Source organism: Talpa europaea (assembly GCF_964194135.1).
Source record: "Talpa europaea genome assembly, chromosome: 2".
Lineage (NCBI taxonomy): Eukaryota > Metazoa > Chordata > Mammalia > Eulipotyphla > Talpidae > Talpa > Talpa europaea.
In genome coordinates, this window is record NC_140068.1 from 86,476,777 (window position 1) to 86,496,475 (window position 19,699).

At 32.2% G+C, this 19,699-nt stretch overlaps 2 protein-coding genes across 5 annotated transcripts in view; one reads left to right on the plus strand and one right to left on the minus strand.

Moving 5' to 3' along the window:
• Positions 1 to 19,699, minus strand: part of RUNX2 (RUNX family transcription factor 2) — a gene marked incomplete at both ends in the record, with an annotated part of 210,434 nt that overhangs the window by 189,286 nt on the left and 1,449 nt on the right. The gene's annotated exons all lie outside the window — the stretch shown is intronic.
• The window catches only part of SUPT3H (SPT3 homolog, SAGA and STAGA complex component), a gene marked incomplete at its 5' end in the record, with an annotated part of 404,664 nt that overhangs the window by 11,916 nt on the left and 373,049 nt on the right, over positions 1 to 19,699 (plus strand). The window lies entirely within an intron of this gene.

A 19,699-nucleotide genomic window follows, 5' to 3' on the forward strand; every position in this document is an offset into this window, starting at 1 on the left:
AAATTGTCAGATAGCAAGTAAAAGTTTATTTGTAAGTCCTTTAGGACTGAGCTTGTTTTCTCAAACAATTTTCAGGATTTTAGTTAGGTTGCTTAGTTCAGTACACAAAAAGCCTTTTTTTTTGCTGATTAAAGTCTAAAGTAATATTTTCACCTATGCCTAATTATCATTCAAACCATTTTGGAAAATTAGGCAGGGCCATTGGCTGGGATTGGTAAAGGTGAGAGGTAGGGAAGCTTGAAGACAGTGGTGAAGGTTTGTAATGGCAACAGTGGGGTTAGGGAGAGAAAACTACTTGGGAATATGTTTTCCGTTGCCTAAGTTGTCAACGAGTCATTTGAGATTAGATAGTATTTGTAAGGGCTCTGACAGCAAGGTTGTATAAGTTTCTGTAGCTGTACTCAGCTGCTGGGTGTAAGCCTGGAAAAAAAAAGATGATTGGATTGATTTAGGGATTTGAAGGGAAGACATAGCAGAAGAATATTAAAATTTGAGGTGCTGGGGGTTCTGATGACTGAACCTAGGCTTGTGGAGTGGGATGGAATTGAAAATATGAAAGAGTTCATCAATTTATAGAAAGATGGGAGAAAGAGAAGCGATTGGAGATTTCAGTGAAGTACAAAATTAAATAGAGTAAAAGTAGTAATTAAGAGAGCTGGAGGAAGGCCTTCCCTGGAGGCTCAAGGGATTAAGCACAGCACTGTGAAGCTATCCGCGGCCTCTGCAGTATGAGTTTGATCCTGGCCAGTTTGCTGACCCACAAGGCGCTGCAGACCTCTCCTGTCTCTCCTTCTGTTCCCCTCAGCAGTGTATTTCAGTCAATCTACCTGTTCTGTTCCCCACTCTCTTTGATGAATCCTCTCACTTCCCCAACCCCGCATCTCTGGTCTGTACCCCAGTTCTTGTATGCATAAATAAATAATCTTAAAAAAAAAAGAGAGAGCTGGAGGAATAGAAATTGTAACAGAAAATAAAACAATCAACTTAGATGTCTGGTCCTCCAGAAAGACTTTTTTTTGGCCTGTCCAGTCTTGCTAATTGCCTTTCTGTATGCTATGGCAACCTTGAAGCATATTTTTTATGCTAGTTTATTAGGGATAAATAAATCCCTAGTTTATTAGGGATTTATTTACTGATCTACTTCTGTTCCGCACTGTAAGTTTTTTTGAATACAGGGATTGCTTTAATTTTCCTGTTTAATAGTACCTGTTACACCTGTTAAGTGTAATAGGCATTGAATTTAATAGGATGAGTAGGAAGTTGTGGTCATAGAGGGATAGTCTTATATAGGAAGACAATCTTCATGAGAGTTGCTGTGGTTGAGAAGATGTTAGAAGTTTTCAAAATAAAACAGGTTTAGAAACAGGGGAATGAGTGACCTGTTATATCTTCACTCTATGTTCAGAATAGAAATCCAAATTACTGCTTAATTTGGCCATCCCTTTTATTCCTAGCTTTTTAAAGATGGTTTCATATTTTGCATCAGGTGCTTATTTTGCTTCCTTATAAACTTTATTTATTTATTTTTAAAACATTTTTTTTTAATAGAGGCATGTTTTTATTTATTAATTTGTTTGTTTGTTTATACATACACTGGGTACAGTCAGAAGTGTGGGAGGGTGAGAGAATTCACCAGAGCCAGAGCGGGGAGCAGAGCAGGCAGAAGGACGGAAGTACACTGCTGAGGGGAGCAGCGGGCGGCAGGAGAGGTCTGCGCGCCATGTGGGACCCTCCTCCGGTGGCCGGGGAGCAGCTGGGGATCGAACTGGCGCCGCAGAGGCCACGGGCAGCTTCGCAACCCAGCGCTCAACCACTGCGCCCCAGAGGAGGCCCTGGTAGTGATTTTTAAAAAATAATTTAAAAAACTTATTTAACCAACTGAATTAAAATTTTTAGTTGATACTTGACTCACTTTCAAGGCAGAAAATTCTATTGTCAACAAATAACGGTTATTTCCCTTTCAAATCAGAACATTAGTAATTATGAGTGAGGATATTAGACCTTTTATCACTGCTTTTTAATGGAAGTGCTTTACATAGTAAATATGATGTTGGTTTTTGGCTTAAAATAGTTTAAATCACTTTGAGGAAGTAGTTTATATTCCTGGATTTTAAAAAAGAAAATAAAAGTGAGTTTAATTTTATCAAATATTGAAAAGATAATCTTTGAGGTGAAATGTGTATTTCTTTTTCCACATTTGACTCAATGATGTGTCATGTTTACAAATTTCCTATCATTAAATTTTTTTTTTAATAATTCTCATTACCAATAATGACTTTTATTTTTTTCATTCCCCATACAATTGCACCCCCCCTTATTTTGACCCTAATCCTTCACTCCCCACCCTCTCTCCCCCTAGTGTGTCTCTGGTTTATAGTTGCTTGTTGATTTTGATTTTTACATCTTTGTATTAATTAGTCTTTTTCCTGGTCCTTTATTTAGGTTTCTGAATTCCTGCTATATCATTAAATCTTACTGTGATCTTGTTGCAGTTTATTATGTACCCAAAAAACAGATTACTTTTTTGTCAATTGTGTATCTAAAATAGAGATTAACCTAATACCCATATGTATCTGGAGATTAATCTAGAACCCCATTAACCTTTGACTTTATTGTGTATGTTTATCTTAATACATAGTGATAATGTTACTTTTAAATACATTTTGGCTCACATCATTTTCTTGGGCCTATGATTTATAAAACCTTTGAAAGCAGTAATTGTGTTTTTGAATCATCTTTCAGTTTTATTTGATTTTTATTCTGAAGGAAGGTCTTTTTGTAGATTTTAAAGGGGTTACTTCTAATACAAGAACAGTGACAGCATGAATTGATTAGGCAGTATATGTTCATATTCAGCAATCATTATTTAGTTGCCTTTCTTATATTGCTAACAAATATCCTGTTTGGCATACTTTAGAGTATTTTAGAGATTTTCCAAAATGCAGAGAGTTATTGTGATTCTACCATTGTGACTTTAAATATGTGGAGGTAGACTGAAGTACTACTGATGCCCTTTTTTTCCCCTAGTGCAGTTGACCCAGAAATACTTTATTTATGTAACTTTAGGTACCCTATTTCATATTACAGTCAACATTTACAGTCAGGATCCCTCTGATTATTAAAAAGAAACATAATTGTGTAAGTGGACATAAAAGTAAACATCTTTATTCATAAATTTAGTTGTAATATACTAAGTACATTTAGTGTGCTGTGCACTGTGGATACATTTGCACAAATAAATAATTATAAATTGTGATAAGAATTGTGAAAGGAAATGTACAGGTTAGTACAAAATAGGGGAATGCATTAACTTAATTTAGAGAAAGTCTCTTTGAGGAAGTTCTTCTAGGCTGAAAACAGGATATGTAGGAATTTTGGCTATGCAAAGGGTCTCAGCAGGAGGAATTACTACTACCATTATTAAATAGGTGTACACTAGCACTTCACCATACATTATTTAATAGCCCTGTTAGTTTAGGTAATAGTATTCTTAAATTCTAGATCAAGAACTGAAGTATTACAGAAATTAAATGACTTTTCCACAGTTATTCAGATCTTAGGTGGTGGAGCTGAGATTTTATCAGGTCTTTCTGAATCCAGAGCCAACTAAACTACTGTTATGTTAGGGTGATTTGGGAAATATTTTATTATTTAATAATGTTAGTAACCTTTTTATTTTACTTTTTCTAATTTTTACAGTGTGACCCTGCCTTCAATGTGAAAACCAGAAATTAGACATAGTTAGGCTATTTAGGGGGATATACACACACATATTTGCAGATACACACATGCAAACATATGTAAACATATTTATATAACTTATATTTATATAACTTTTTAATATCTCAAAATTTCTATTTTCATGAATAAGAAGTGCAGGAGAGTGAGAGAATCCACCAGAGCCAGAGTGGGAGGAGAATAACCAGACAGACAGACACTGCTGAGGGGAGCAGTGGGCGCGGCAGGAGAGGTCTGAGCGCCATGTGGTACCCTCGCCCGGCAGCCGGGGATTGAACCGGCGCTGCAGAGGCTGCAGGCAGCTTTGCATCCCAGAGCTCAACTGCTGCACCACCAGGGGAGGTCCTTCACAGCCTTTTCTAACTCTTATCACTGCCTTGTCATTGCATTCTTAAAGATACACCTATGACTGCAAAAGCAGAGACTCAAAGTAAAAATATAGATGTCAAAGATTCAATAGAAATGCGCATATTATGTGAAAGTCAGGAAGAAGAAATTGCATTTTTGAATGAAAATATAAACCCTCAGCCATCAAATGGTAGAAGTCCTTGCTCCTGTCTGTAAATTTGTATTGTTTATTATGGTTCCTTAAAGACGTGAGTTGGGAAAGATTATGGTTATGTAGGGTCTCAGTGAGAAAAAAATGCATTATATCATGATGTCTGCTGTGGATGGCTTTATGCTGACCTGAAAATAATATTGGAAATAATCTTCTATCCAGAATAATAGTAAGCATGGCAGAATCATAGACTTTGGAAAAACCTTGGAGAATATTATATAGGTCAGTACTGGTAAGTGATGAAACTTAAGTTGAGAAAAACTGTGTCTTCTTATATCATAGTAACTCTGTGACTACATCATTGGTATTCCAACTATCAACTTAGTCGTAGTTGGGAAGGTTGGAGAGAGCCAAGAAAACAAAATAATGCTCAAAAAATCAATTGAAGAATTATGTCCAGTGAAAAATGAATGTCTTCAATTTTTAATTTCCTGGCTGATATACTTTTTATTTTTTCCATATATTTTTAAAGTTTTTTCTTTTGTAGGACTATGTTAGATATTTGTGTGCTCCGAGGATGTAGATAGTAGCTGTGAGGAAATTTTAATAACCCTTTTATTAACATACATCAGTTTGTTAGCTTTTGATTCAATTAGATTCAGTGAAGATATTCTAAACTCTTTAAAACTTGCTTCAGAGAGAGTAGTATATAGAACTGTTGTATTAATTGATCCTATTTATGAATAGTTTTCTTATGCTCAAATTTCAAAAATTCTGTACTTACTACATCATGGTCTCACTGGTCTTCTGAGTCTTGGCTTACACATTTTTAAATGGTCTTCCTTCTCCACCTACTAGGAGACAAATATACTCCTCTTTTTTGTCATAAAATCCAACCTACCTTTTATATTCAGGTTTGTTTTTTCTAAGCCTTTCGAGCCAAGAGTGCTAGTTTATAACAACTGTTACCCAAAAAGGTGACATGCTTTTCTTTGTTTATTTTTTAATGGATTTTAAATTTGTGGTAAGCATATCTTTCTCTGTGCTCTTAATCTTGTTAGTATGCCTGTCATAAAGCAATTAAGTGCTTAATTTACTATTCTAGGTGATGTTCAAAGGGAACTACTGATGTAGACTCTACTGGAAATTTGGAATTGAGGCATTGCTCATATGCACATGAATGAAAAGAAAGTGCAGATAGAATGAAAAGAATGAAGTGGTGCATGAATGGACATGTCTGTGTTACTGGTAGAGAGTAAGAATAAGGGGCAGTTTAGGCCTTGTAAATGGGGGAGTTTCCAAAAGTGTAAAAGAAAGTTGGAAGTTCGGCTTTAAAGCAGTCTAAGAAGTCCCTCCAGAGAAGATACACTTCTAGGACCTTTAACTTTTAGTATACTGCTGAATCTATATGTATTTCTTTGTCATATCTACTCCATATACATTCTTTTTCTTTAAATTAGGAATTTGAATACTATTTGGGCTGACAATTTTTTATATATATACAATTGTCTTCTTTATTTCCTGTTTTATTTAGTCAGTGATCATGGAATGGAAAAAGACAATAATAAGCACCTGTGATTGTGAAATATAACAGTAAATAATTAGTATAAAATATCAAAGAGGGGAAATTAGTTGCAAAAAGAAAATCTAAAGACCTGTTAGCTTGAGGCCTCTTCTGGCTAAAATTCTAGGAGGACTAAAGTTATGATTTGTGAGCCACCTGGAAGGTGAGTACTAGAGGCCAAATGGTTTTGCTAAGTAGTAGCTGTGCCTCACAGCTACCCTATATTAGGATTTCTAGAAGGTGTTTCAAGAAAATGGGACAAATACAATATTTTAAAGTTAAGTAAGGTATTTGACAACATATGAATATAGCCTAGCGGCTAGTTAATACAGTGGTATAGCTTAATAATTTAAAAAATTTTATTTGACAGTGTTTTAAGAGAGTTATGCACTATGGTACCTAACTTTTTTCTTTGTATCTCCTTTTTGTTCAATTGTGAATAAATTGAAAGGTGAACATGAGAGTTCTCTGTAGGTTTGACAAGTTGTCTTTTGGAAGTGGAATTTAGTTAGGCTTTGTCAGTTTTGTAAGTCCCTCAGAATTTAAGAATTAGGAATTAGGAATAAAGTATCAGATGCGCTATACTCAGACAGTGATAAAGTAGATAAATTGAATACTTCCTCAGTTAAATGTTGTTTTGAATATGGATAGTCAAACTTTGTTTTTCCTGGGGATCCTGTGAAAATGAAGATTCAGATTCAGAAGGTCAGGGTTGGGGCCTGAGATTGTGTAATTTTATATGCAGGCTTTTTTTAGTGGTGCTGTTGTTGCTGGTCTGTGGATTACAGCAATATGAACAGTCAAATTTAGACTCTTAAGAAGATTTAAGGATTGGAAAATTGATTATATGTAATAACTGCAGAGATTTTTTTTCTGATTGCATATAGGCACTTTACATATGATAGCTTTAATTTTCTCATAAAACTTTCAAAATAGGTGGTAATTTTTACAGATGACGAAATTGAGATACAGTGGGTTTAAGTAGCTTGCTTGAGGTTTTACAATAACTAGAGTAACTGGGATTTAAAATTAAAGGACACTCAAATCCTTGCTTGGGTTATCAGGTTTCCATGAAATTGTATGTTTTTTTTTGTGAAATTAACTTTCTCATGTTAAAATAGTTGCTAATTGTAGGTATTTGCTCTATTTCTTACAATTTGGGTATGGGGAAACAGACAAACCCAACATTATTTCCTGTGCCAAGTATGGGCTCAGGAAAAAACACTTCTAAAACATAGGGATACTTTATCAAGTACATTTTAAATTTTGTAATAAATACTTTTATTGAAAAATATTGGGAAGTGTATGAAATGTTTTGCGTAATTCTGTAATCTGAACATAATGATTACTCTTTTGAGTACTTCATATATACTTGTATACACTTGTATAACTTAAAGTAATTGAGATTGTACTATTTAAAATTAGTGTGCTTTTTTCCCCCATTTGTCATATTGTTAACAATGATGAAGACAAAACTCTACTTTTTCTCATTTTTGTCTTGATCTTTGGCAATTTCATTTCCTTATTCTTTGATTCGTCCAATGCCTGTTGCCAAATTCATCTATAGTTTCTTTATTATATTACTTCAACTTGCCCATGTTTTTCACATCCACAATTCGTTTAAATTTTTGTCATGTGTTGTATCTTTTTTTTTTTAAAGATTATTTATTTATACAAGAACCAGGGTACAGGCCAGATGCGTGGGAGGGTGAGAGGATTCACCAGAGACAGAGTGGGGAACAGAACAGGCAGACTGACGAAATATACTGCTGAGGGGAGCTGTGGGTGAGACAGGAGAGGTCTGCGGCGCCACGTGGGACACTCTCCGGCTGGCCGTGATCGAACTGGCGCTGCAGAGGCTGCGGACAGCTTCATGGTGCTGCGCTCAACCGCCTGCGCCACCAGGGGAGGCTCTGTAGTATCTTTTTAATGACTCATGATGAAGTAAATATGAATAATTGTGGAATTTAAAGTCAATGAATTTTATCTTACCCTATCAGTTTTTATTCCTAATTAACTCTTTCATTAACATCTTACCTCCATTGTCACATGGGGCACCATTTATATGTTTCCTTTTCTTGCTTGTAGTATCTTTAATTTGATTCTTGCATATGAGTCTGTTTAATCTCAATAAATACTGTCATATTTGGGCCTTTTAAGGTTGTTGATCCTTTTTTTTATTTTTTATTTTTTATTTTTTTATTTTTTTTTTTAAAGATTTATTTATTTATACAAGAACTGGGGTACAGGCCAGAGGTACAGAGGTTGAGAGGATTCACCAGAGACAGAGTGGGGAACAGAACAGGCAGAGTGACGAAATACACTGCTGAGGGGAGCAGTGGGTGAGTCAGAAGAGGTCTGCTACCCCATGTGGGTTTCTCTCTGGCTGGCCGAGGATCGAACTTGTGCTGCAGAGTCTGTGGATTACTTCATAGTGCGGTGCTTAACCCCTTGCACCACCAGGGAGGCCCGTTGATCCTTTTTTTTAAAAAAAGATTTATTTATACATACAAGAGCTGGGGTACAGGCCAGAGATGCGGGGGGTGAGAGGATCCATCAGAGATGACAGAGTGGGGAACAGAACAGGCAGACTGACGAAATATACTGCTGAGGGGAGCAGCGGGCGCGACAGGAGAGCTCTGCCTCGCCATGTGGGTTTCTCCCTGGCCTGCTGGGGATCAAACTCGTGCTAAAGATTGCTTCATAGTGGATTGCTTCACAGTGTGGTGCTTAACCCCTTGTGCCACCAGGGAGACCCAAGGTTGTTGATCCTTAAAACATTTTGTATCAAATTAAATATGTCTTAAGTATTATTGGAAAAGTCTGTTGACATTTGTAGGTCCTCAGTTTTCTCTTCTTAGGTCTTTATTCTTTTAAATTTTTTGAGATAACATTGATTTATAATACTGTATTATAAATGTGTGTTAGGAGTACAGGTTCACACCTTTTCAAATGTTTATAGTACATCACACCTACCAACAAAGTACCAGTAAATGTCTAACATACCTGCTATTACTTTGCTGGTCATGGTGTCTTTCTCAGTGGATCCATTAGACTGAGAAATATGATCTCACAGCTTTCTTCCTACCCTATGCCAGGGGGAAAAAAAGCTAGATCTCTTCTATGGTTTCTCTGAGAATTTTTGTTTTGAATAATAATGGAGAAATGATTGTGGATGAAATTGAGATGAATAGTCTATGTAAAAGATTTGCTTCCTACAATCATGTGCAATATCTTTTTAGTAGGCTAAGAAAAATACACCCTTATTCCTGGATCTTTAGGACTATCAAAGACTTAAGTAGATAAGAATTTAAGAAATTAGTATAAATGAAGAGTTAAAAATTGAGGCTGTCTTATTTCTGAGCATAAGTGTGGTTATATAGGCTTTTTAATATAGGATAGTGACTCCATGGTAAAGGGAATGTTAAGAATAATTACAGGAACTAAGATTTAACTCCACTTCTAACACAAAAGCCCATGAGTGAGACCATTATTGTTTTAATTTGATAAATAACAAGGATTATAAATACCTTGTTCAACTTAAGAGTTTAATTTTTAACTACTAAAATTGTGTCTTCACATCAAATGAAGTGTATACAGTGTATTGTAGATAATGAATAAAATTATTGTTTATAGTGGTTAGCTAAGAATTATTTAATTTCCTAAAACTTTTGTTTCCTGATTAAACCTGAGCTAAATCTGATCCCTTGCTATATTCTTAAGTTTTATTTTTCCTTAATGTGTTTCTCACTGATCACTGTTAAAAATACACATTGGTATAATTTGGAGAAACAAAGATTATTTCTTTTTTTTGTATTTTGTCAGTTTAATGGTTATGTTTCAAGAACACTGTTACAGGTGAAATTGGACATTTAGGAAGCAGCTGCATTGAAGTAATAACATGATAAGGTAGTAATTAATAGAAGACTTGCATTTCATTCTCACCTCTTCTATGTGTGTGACCATGGGCAGGTTTTATTACCTCATTTTCAGTTTCCTCATCTGTAAAGAATTACACTACCTATCTCATAAGGGAATTGTGAGAATTAAAAGAAATGATGGTTATAAAAGGGCTTAGCACCTTGGTTGACACATAAAACAACCAACAAAGAAAAGCTAGTATAGAAATAATATATCACTTTAGCTACAATATACTTTATAGAAATCATTCAAGTATGTTAGGCACATATTTTCCTAAAATTAGTTTATTAAATAAAGTTTAAAATAATGAGTTTTTAGAATAAAATGTTTATATACATAGAATAGCTATTTGAACTAAAAATAGTTTTTGGCTCACATCTCTACAAGAAGAAAGGGAAGAAAAGTAACATACAAATTTTAATCGTTTTTTGGGTTGGACAGGTAAACTTAATTAAAGTTTTAGGGGAATATACATGTTGAGCTTATCTTCTTGATCTATTAAATGTTGGCTTACAAATTTGACTAATATACCTGGAGAGCTTTGTTTTAAAAAGCATCAAGGCTCTTCTTTTGCCTTTTCTCCAAGACCTAATTTTCGGGTGATTCTTTTGATCAGCTAGATTTGAATACCTGTGAGTTGTAACAAGTCATTTGTAGCCCTGTACCTTTTAGTGGCCTTTACTTGCTCAGCTCTTCTTTTTCCTTTAAAGTCTTATGGTCAGGTAATACGGCTTCCTGGCTTACTTAAAAGATTTTGAGAGATATTTATGAGAGATATATGTCTCCTTTAAAGAAAATTTGTTAACTATTTGTACTATCTCAGAACTCTTAGTACTCATTACAGTACAAAATCAATTAAAACATAAGGGTTGTTAAACATAAATATTCTCATTTGAACTTGTATTCTTATATTGCCATTTTTCTGTAATTTATGATATCCTGTTTAGTGTATTTCTCATAAAATCATTTATACTAATGTTCCTCCAGAGCAGGACTTGGGACTAGAATGAGGCAAACAAAAGCACTTGGTGCACAACATTTAAGGAGGTACTAGCTTTTCATCGTCCCAGTCCTGTTCCAGAGAAGTAGGCTGCATGTAAATTATTATAATTTTAGTTAGCATAATCTCTTGCATGCTTGGTTATTTTATTTAAAAAAACTGATAGCAACATGAAAATAACATAGTTAAACCTAGCCTTATTACTCAGAATAAATGTAAGCTACTTTAAAAAGCTAATAGTGTGATTTTTCTCCTGTGTGTTCAGTAATGTTAAGAGTTTCAGAAATTCCAGTTCAGTAGAATCTTGTCTCATGCCGAAATATGCTTGGTTGTTTTATCTACTGGCAGTTACTTGGAATCATTACTGCCTATGCCACAAGTTTCAAATTAAAAATAGTGTATTCAACTCTTAATTAATCTTAGGGATGATCATTGAAGCAAATAAGTATTTACCCCAATTTTACTACATTTTTATTAATTATTTTAGAATTCTTTGAGAATTTTTTTTTTTTTTAGTGCTACATCTGGAAATGCTCAAAACCTGTTTGCCTTTTTAAGAGAACAGTTTTCAGTGAAAGTATAACTTCTTTAGAGGTGAGGTTCAAGTTAACGAATAATGATGAACCATAATATGAGGAAGCATAATAGTGTGAATTATTATTTGACAAACATAGCTAATGCACACATTAGCTGCTGAGGCCATTAATAAAGTACCACTTGCAGAAAGCTAGAGAGATAGGCAACACAGGACTTTCTGTGTAAACTCTCAGAATGTAAACTAGAGTACAACTTAGTTTATTCAATAAGGACTAAATTCTTTAAGTTTGATATGTTTGTAGATTCCATGATTAATGTGTAACTAGAGTATGAAAGGGGTATTTAGAATCTGTTAAAATTTGTAGATGTGACATCATTGTCAAGTCAGGCATTTTATTTCTCAAAGTTAGAATTTATTTAAATGCACTTTTTTTTCCAAAATAAATTTTTATTTCTGCTTACACTAGTGCCAAAGTAAGTTTTCCTAAATAGAATTATTTAATATTTAGGTCTATTGACAGTGTTTAAAGTAAACAAAAATAAACCCATAACAACCAAGGGTGGAGGGGTATCTAGATTTGTTTTTAGCTTTCTTTTTCATGGTTTCTCAGAAGTGTATCATATTATAAATACATTGAAAATGTTTTGCTCTGAGGATATGTAGCATTCCTATAAAGGTTAAATCAATAAAAATGATTTGGACACATTCCTAAGCCTGGCTAGAACAGGTAGCTCGTTGTTTTAGGTACCCTTGAGTTTCTGGAGCAGATCATTATGGCGTAGCAAAAGAACTCACTAAAACTTGCTTTCTAAGTGTAGATGCAATAGCTTAAAAAAAGTAAGATTTTCTGGTCTTTTAGAAATGAATATTTAAAGGTAGCCCTATGTGTATTGATTTAATGATATGTTTTAAACTCAGTTAGAGTTTTGAAGCTTTTTTTTACTTTTCTTCGAATGCTGAAGATACACCATAATTGATAAGGAGGTACGTACAGGAAAAATGCAGTGGGCAATCCTTTCCAGTAGTTTAGAGTAAATGATAGTCTTCTGATTAAAGGAAGTATCACACATTGTAATTGAAAAATTAAAAATTAGATGTAATTCTTTTTAATCTTGCCAGTTTAGAAAAAAAAATCTGTAGTTAACTGAGATGTTATGTTTTGAGTAGTTCAAAAGACAGGCTTTAATTTGAGCTTTTATTTGAAAAGCATATGTATTTCTCCTATACTCAGGGTTGGCTTCTTGGTATGATATTATTGCTAGGTAGAGTTTTATTTTTCTTTAGATTTTGCTGTTCATTTAATATGTTTGTGTATGTAAGCTTTAAGTTCATTAACTTAAGTGTAAGTTTTCAAAACTACTTTTTTAAAAAAGATCTTTGTCAACCTATGTAGTGCATAAGATGGTTTTTTAAAAAGATTCCTTTAAAAAAGTTTTGAGGTTATTAGTTGTTCTTGGTTCATGGAAATGCAGTGAATTGCCTATGTATTTAAATAAGGTTTAAATCAAGGTGGAAAACATGAGTTATACATATTAATGTAGATTCATTATACAAAATCTTTTCCTACCATTTTGTACATGTACTATGTAATTATTTTGTAAATAAATATTTTATCAAAAATATTTCATTACATGATTTGTTGGTGCATGTGATTTTATTTCATAATGGAGAAAATGTTTTAATGTATCTCAGTACTTTTTATTTATATAAGCATATAGGGTGGTTTAACCATTTAATAATTAAATAATTTAACAATTTAAACCAAATGTTCAGTTCTCAAAAAATAGTTTTTAAGTATGTCTTGATTTAATCATATTTTTAAAAAATAAGAATATTTAGGAAAATAAAAATAAGTCTGATAATCAGCACGACACTTTTCCTCCCAAATACTTGTTAATAATAATTTAAAAATTCTCGTTATGTGTTCTCTCTGTTACTGTTGATGCATTAAAATATTCTGCAATATGCCTATTCATACTACATATCCATTTCAATATATTATAAGGGAAATGTGTTGTTAAATCTTTATTATTAAATTAATAGTGAAGTTCTTCTGCCAATACTGATTATTTTTAAATAGCTTAGATAATAACATTTTTTAAATGAGGTGGAAATTAGTGGAAAGAGGGAGAGGGAAAGAGAACATAAATGTGTATTTCGTTTTAAGAACTGAAGTGTCAATAATATAAGGACTTGTGCGCAAACACTGGAATTTTAATAATATGAAAAAAGGAGTTTCTACTATGGAGTGAAGGTTGGGTTAATTCAGAAGTTTGAATTACATTGACTTTTATGTTTATATTGTTTTACCATTGTACTGTAGTACATTGTAAGTGGAATCTTCTTGAATATTTTTATTTTTGTATTGAACCCTATATTTGCAAGAGTAGTAGCTTTTTTTTTTTTTTTTGACATTTTAGGTATGCTAAATTACCTAAAAGTTATACAAATTTCATGAGAGGTCAGAATTAACCTTCCTGGATTAACTTTTATAACCAAGTATTTTAGGATACTATTGTCTTAACGAAAGTTAACTTCCATGATAGATTGTCTTAGCCTTCCTTATTCTTCCTTAAGGGTGCTGAAGTTCTTAGTATCAAGTACTTATATACTTTTTACAGTTTATCAATTTTATGGAAAACACAGTGATCATTATAATGGTAGATTATCAGCATAATGAAGTTTTTTTTCTTTGGCACTATAATTATGCAGATTTCTGTAACCTAATAGAAACTCATAACATTAAATGAGAATTCACCTTTCTTAAAAAAATAGAGTTTTTGGGTTGAGTTTATTTACATAAAAATTTAGGAAAAGGGAATCTTCATCCTGTATTTGTATGCTCATGTTTTTTTCTAGCATCGAGTTATACTAATATTGTAAAACCAATGGGTTAAAATATTAATTGAAATTGTAGCACTTTATTAATAATAAAATAAGGTAATTGTGATCTCTTTAACTTCATTGTGAATTTAGTTTGTTTATATTCATTTAGGTAATTTTTAATTACTTAGAAATGGTGATAGTTTCTCACTTTAAGATTATTCTGGAAATTTGCAGTTTAAACTGGGAAGTCCAGTAGAGAAATACGAAAATAAAATTGATTATAATTATTATTATCAAAATGAAAATCACAATGCCCTATTTAAATTGCTCACCCAGCTTACTCAGACATGAATAAATATATAGAAAATATACCTCTCTAGCTCCAGTCCAGAATTGTTCTTTGAGATAATGTCAATAAATAGGGATGTTAGCAGCTTAATGTTAATACTTGTCTTAGTGAATTGCAGTTTTGTTTAACTGATAATGGTTTGTAATTGTTTGTTTATAACAGAAAATAATATCCTTGAATTTGCCAGGTAGGGTTTTTTTTTTTTTTTTTGTGTGTGTGTGTCTTGAATTTTCCAGGTAGTACTTCTTGCTCACTATTACTGATTTTCTTGATTCACACTTCTGTATTGGACACATTGGAAAAGTAGATGATCTTCACCATAGAGCTACAAACTATTTCATTTGCTAATTTGCAGTGTTTTGTTCCCCTGGTTTACAATCATTATTCCAACTTTTGTTATTGCTTAAGTATATTTATTCACATGCACATACAAATGCATACTCTATGTATTAAAGTTCTAAGCTAATAGTAAAAAATTTTAAGTTGTAAATTTCTGTGGCAAATATTTGTTTTTGTATAAAAATATGTCATGTTCATATGAAATTCTGTGAAATAACACATCTTGTATTTTGCCAAAGAAAGACTGTGTGCATATATATATATATTTATATATATAAATAATACCTTATTGATTGATTTCTATTGTCATTTGGATATTATTTTCTTTTAGTGAAACATAAAATGGCTTTAGTTGTAGGATATCTCATTATAAGTAATATGTTTTAGGGGAACCTGTAAGGGCATATTTAAATTTTCTTTAATGTCTTTAATGTAAATATATTTTTATAGTTGATTTTAGTAAGATGCCATTAATATAAAAAAGCCAGCTTAACTGAAAAGTCAAATAAAATTTAATTCCTTTGATTTTATTGTAGAAATTAATACTTTGCACAAAACAGATGTACCTTGTTAGGAATGTCACTTATCTAATGTAAAATTTACGTATAATTTTTTAAATATGGCAATAGAAATAGAGCGCGTTAACAGTCTTTAATTGGCAAAATAATCTTAAATACATTTTTGAGAAATAATGTTTGTTAACTTGGTAAAATTCCTAACATCAGTATAATAAAAAATATAAATATTAAAATAATAAAATTTCCCAAACATTATTAAAATTGTGTATGTTTTGTAAAGCATTCCTTATTTCCTAAGGAATTGATTGAAAAACTGAAAATCATTTCATCAAGATAAACTAGTATTTATTCTGTTTTTATTAGAGCCCAAATCACACTTGTTATACTGTTTATTCGTAGACTATATATTAGATGTGAATTTATGTATATTAAAAGTACATAGAGTATTTATAGGAGATATATGATAATGAATTTTTTCACTGTAAATAATAAGTTCTTATGTAGGCACTAGACTGTAAGAGTCTTAATGCTACAATTCATCTTACATGGACATTTTATATATTATATTAAATTGTGGGTTTTCATTTATTATGGAAAAAAGCATATGTATGAACAAAAATGCTGTCTATTTAACATCCTGTTTAACGATAGTAGTAAACTGAAATATTTGATATAGTGTTGTTTAGATCCATCCAATACCTACAAACCTTGAATCCTGTGTCTAAAAAATAGTATGAAAGGAGGAAATTTCTGAAAATTTGGTATCAGGTGAAGATATTGTATACAGTGTAATAACAGAACATTTAATCTCTGTTGCTGTATAAGTCTTAAAGTTATGTGTGAGTGTATGGCCTGCTTTATGTGTTTGCTGTTGAATGGACAAAAGCTTGTGGTCAACAAGGTTAGAATTGTAAGGAAACTCCCTTTGAATAAGGTATAGCATTTCCCCATTATTTTTTAATTGTAACAAAGATCAAAATGCATATCCCCTGAATTCTCTAACCTTTAAAACAGCCATAAAATATTAAGTAGTATATTTTCATTATGTGAGACTTCTTCGGAAGAATTATTTTTAAATATGAAACATTTTAGATTTTATGTATTTCCATATACTTTAAAACAATTGACTTAGAATATTTTATTCTTTAGAAAGCTCTGAAGTATTGGACTTTATTGTTACCCTTATTATGGGAGTTCAGTAACACATTTTGGGGGGTAGAATGTTGTCAGTGGAATTCATTGGCATAGGAGACAAAAATAGTGCCTTAAGGTAACCTGTTGGGAAGGTAACCTGTTCTACTGAAATTAACAATTTTTGTAGCGCCCATTAAATAAGTCCAGCATAGTAAATGGGTTAAACAAAAATAGTTTTGCTTTGTCATGTTTGTAATTTTTGTTTGCAGGAAGGATATTTTCCTGTTGAAGGTATTCGTACTATTTTAAAAAGATACTAGATGTAAACTGGTCCAGTGAATCCTTCATATGAAAATACCTCTAAGGACATACATTAGGTAATAGAATTTGCAATTTTAGTGCTTTTGAGGAGCTTTTGCTGCATGACCTCACTACTGACTTAGAGTTGTTAGATTTGTAGTATCCTGGAACAAGGGCTAGAACAGCATGGAAGGTTGATGTTTGTATGATTTGGAGAGGAATTTGAGATGTTACCCTGTTTTGCCATCAGTCTTCAAGTATGCTCGGGTGCATCATTAATCATAGGAAATGCAAAAATAAATAATCCAGTCCCATTGGATTTTTTAATATGAATACTTACCTTTTCCTTTTTTTGTATATACAGTTGAGGTATTTAGGTAACCCTTAACCTTTTGCTCCAACAAAGAAGTACAGTATAAAAATATTACCACAGTTTTCATGTGAGCAGCTCTTGAGAGGGAAAAAGCCCTTCTAGATGAATATTTGTTGGGAAAAAAAAAGTTGTGATACAGAATGTCTTAACTCAACCCCAATACAGTACGTGGGGACCACCAGTGTATAAAATTGAAAGCACATGAGTTTTGAAGCACTAGAAAAGGTTTGTAATTGATTAGCGCTGCTTGAAAGTATTGAAGTACAGTGAGTTTTGATTTGTGAATGGTTCTATTCAATAAAGATTAATTCTGTGTGTTTGATAAAATCTTAGTGCCTTCAATGAGTTAGCTTTTTCCCCCCTCTGCAGTTTATTTAACCATCAAATATTTCAGTGTTCTTTTAACAAACTGGAACATTTCTATCTTACTGAATTTTACTTTAGCATGACTGATTTAAACAAGTCAAACTATCAGTGATTAGTTGGAAGGGTGTAATTGAATAGATTAATTTTTTGTTCTTCTAAAATAACTAAAATTTATCATAATGCAATTATGTATTTTTCATGCCGTGTGAACTAGGGACTATTAGGAAGTTCATGCAGATTTACAAGATATTTTTGACCAATTTCTTTTAAATTTTTAAATATTTTATAATTTAAAAACAAAAAGCCAAATATTTAATATTTTCATGTAAACTTTGTGTTATTTATTGTGCTTTAAAATATATAAAATTGGGGATTTCTATTTAAAATGATCTGTAACATTAATCTCTGGAAATTATATTGACTTTTTAGCTTTCAATGTTTTTTTAGAGTAGTCTGCTTATGTTTTTGACTTTTAAAATTATGTCTCTGGATTTTGGAATTAACTGTTATTTAGAAGCAAGTTACTAAACTTTGCCACTATTAAATATTGAAAGTATATTATTATTGCTACATACCAAAACTGTTATTTTGGAAATCAGTGCTTATACATCATGTTGAGTCAGTCACTATGGTCAATTACAAAGGTGATATGTAGAAATATAATCAGTCAACTAGTATATTTTCATAAATAATTCTCAGGTATTTCAAGAGTCACATCTGTCATTTTTGACACAATTTATCATAAATAGTGGACATATTTGGAGTAGTGCAGATTAAAAAATCTAGTTTAATTCAAGAAAAATGGTGTGCTGAGAAAGCAAGGAAGCTGAAACACTTCCTTCCATCCTCTTTCCCTTCCTCTCTCTCCCTCCTTTCTCTGTCCTTCTGTCCGTCTGTCTGTCTCTCACCACACACATTTTCACTCATTGTATTTGAAGTGAGGCAGTTGGTCAGCTCCTACTATGTCCCTCATCTAGGAAAAGCCTAAACTTTAAAAAAAAACTAGTTTACAAAATCAGAATACATTTTTTTCACATTTTTCTATATTGTTTTGATAATCTTTACATAAGAATTTAAAGCCTGATGTGAGATGTTTAGATTTCAAATGAATTATAGAATGGGGAAATGTTTGTAATTTGTTGATAACCTATATCCACCTGTAATTAGTTCACTGTAATGGGTTCATCTAAAATTCTCTGTCTAGGCTCTGAAAAACTGTTGAATTAGTGGGTGAGGGGGGAGCTTGGGAGAGGGAGAGAGCAAATTCCACTTTTCAGAACAGAAAGATTTAGTTAAGATGTCTAAAAAAATGACATGTAATAGAAGATCTTTATTTAGCTCACTATTATTCCTTGTTTAGAAACTGGGTCAAGTTTGGAAATTTTACTGTGAAAATAGTTATTAAGGATGTCACAGAAATATAAGACCCCTTATAATAGAATAGTGAACAATATAACCTATTCTTTGTGACAATATTAATAGTTTTACTTCTATTGCTGCAGTGTCCTTGAAATTTGTTGTTCCCGGTCTAGTTAGAAAAATGTATTATTTAAAAAACCAGTAACATTGTGAAAGAGTATCTTAACTGCTTGAGATGCCTGTTTCAAGTTATCCCTGCATATAACAATAGTTTTAACCTTTTTTTCCCCTCATTTCTTGCATAGTAACAGTAAAAGTTCCCAAGCATAACCTGTAATTATAATATGGACTTTAGTGCACTCTATTTGTATAATGTTCTGCTTCCTTAATGTAAAATTTTTTGAAGTAACGCTTGCTATTTACCATTAAATTCTTAAAAAAGAAATAGCCTATGATGATTATATTATATGTGTTATAACTAAGGGGACCCTCTTACAGCATTTGAATGAGTCACCAAAGAAATTCTGTACTTTTTGTAAAATACAAAGCATATATATCCTCCTTTAAGAAAAACTTTTTTCTCTTTCAGGTTTAATTGTTTCTCTTTGACTAAACTAAGACTGATCCTCTGGTAGCCAGTTAAAATGTGTGAAGTAGGAGGAGTAAAGGAAACTCCAATCGTTAGTTGTAAGTTATAAAGCAAAGTTAATATAGGTATACACAGCAAAAGGATTTATTTTAAAGGATAAAGGAAAATTTTATAAATTTGCCTTGTAGTTGGAACATGTTGGACATCATAAAGAAAATCTTGTAAGTGTTTATATATTTTGCTATAATTCCATGTCAGCTGATGTATGTTGAAGTAGTTTCCATAT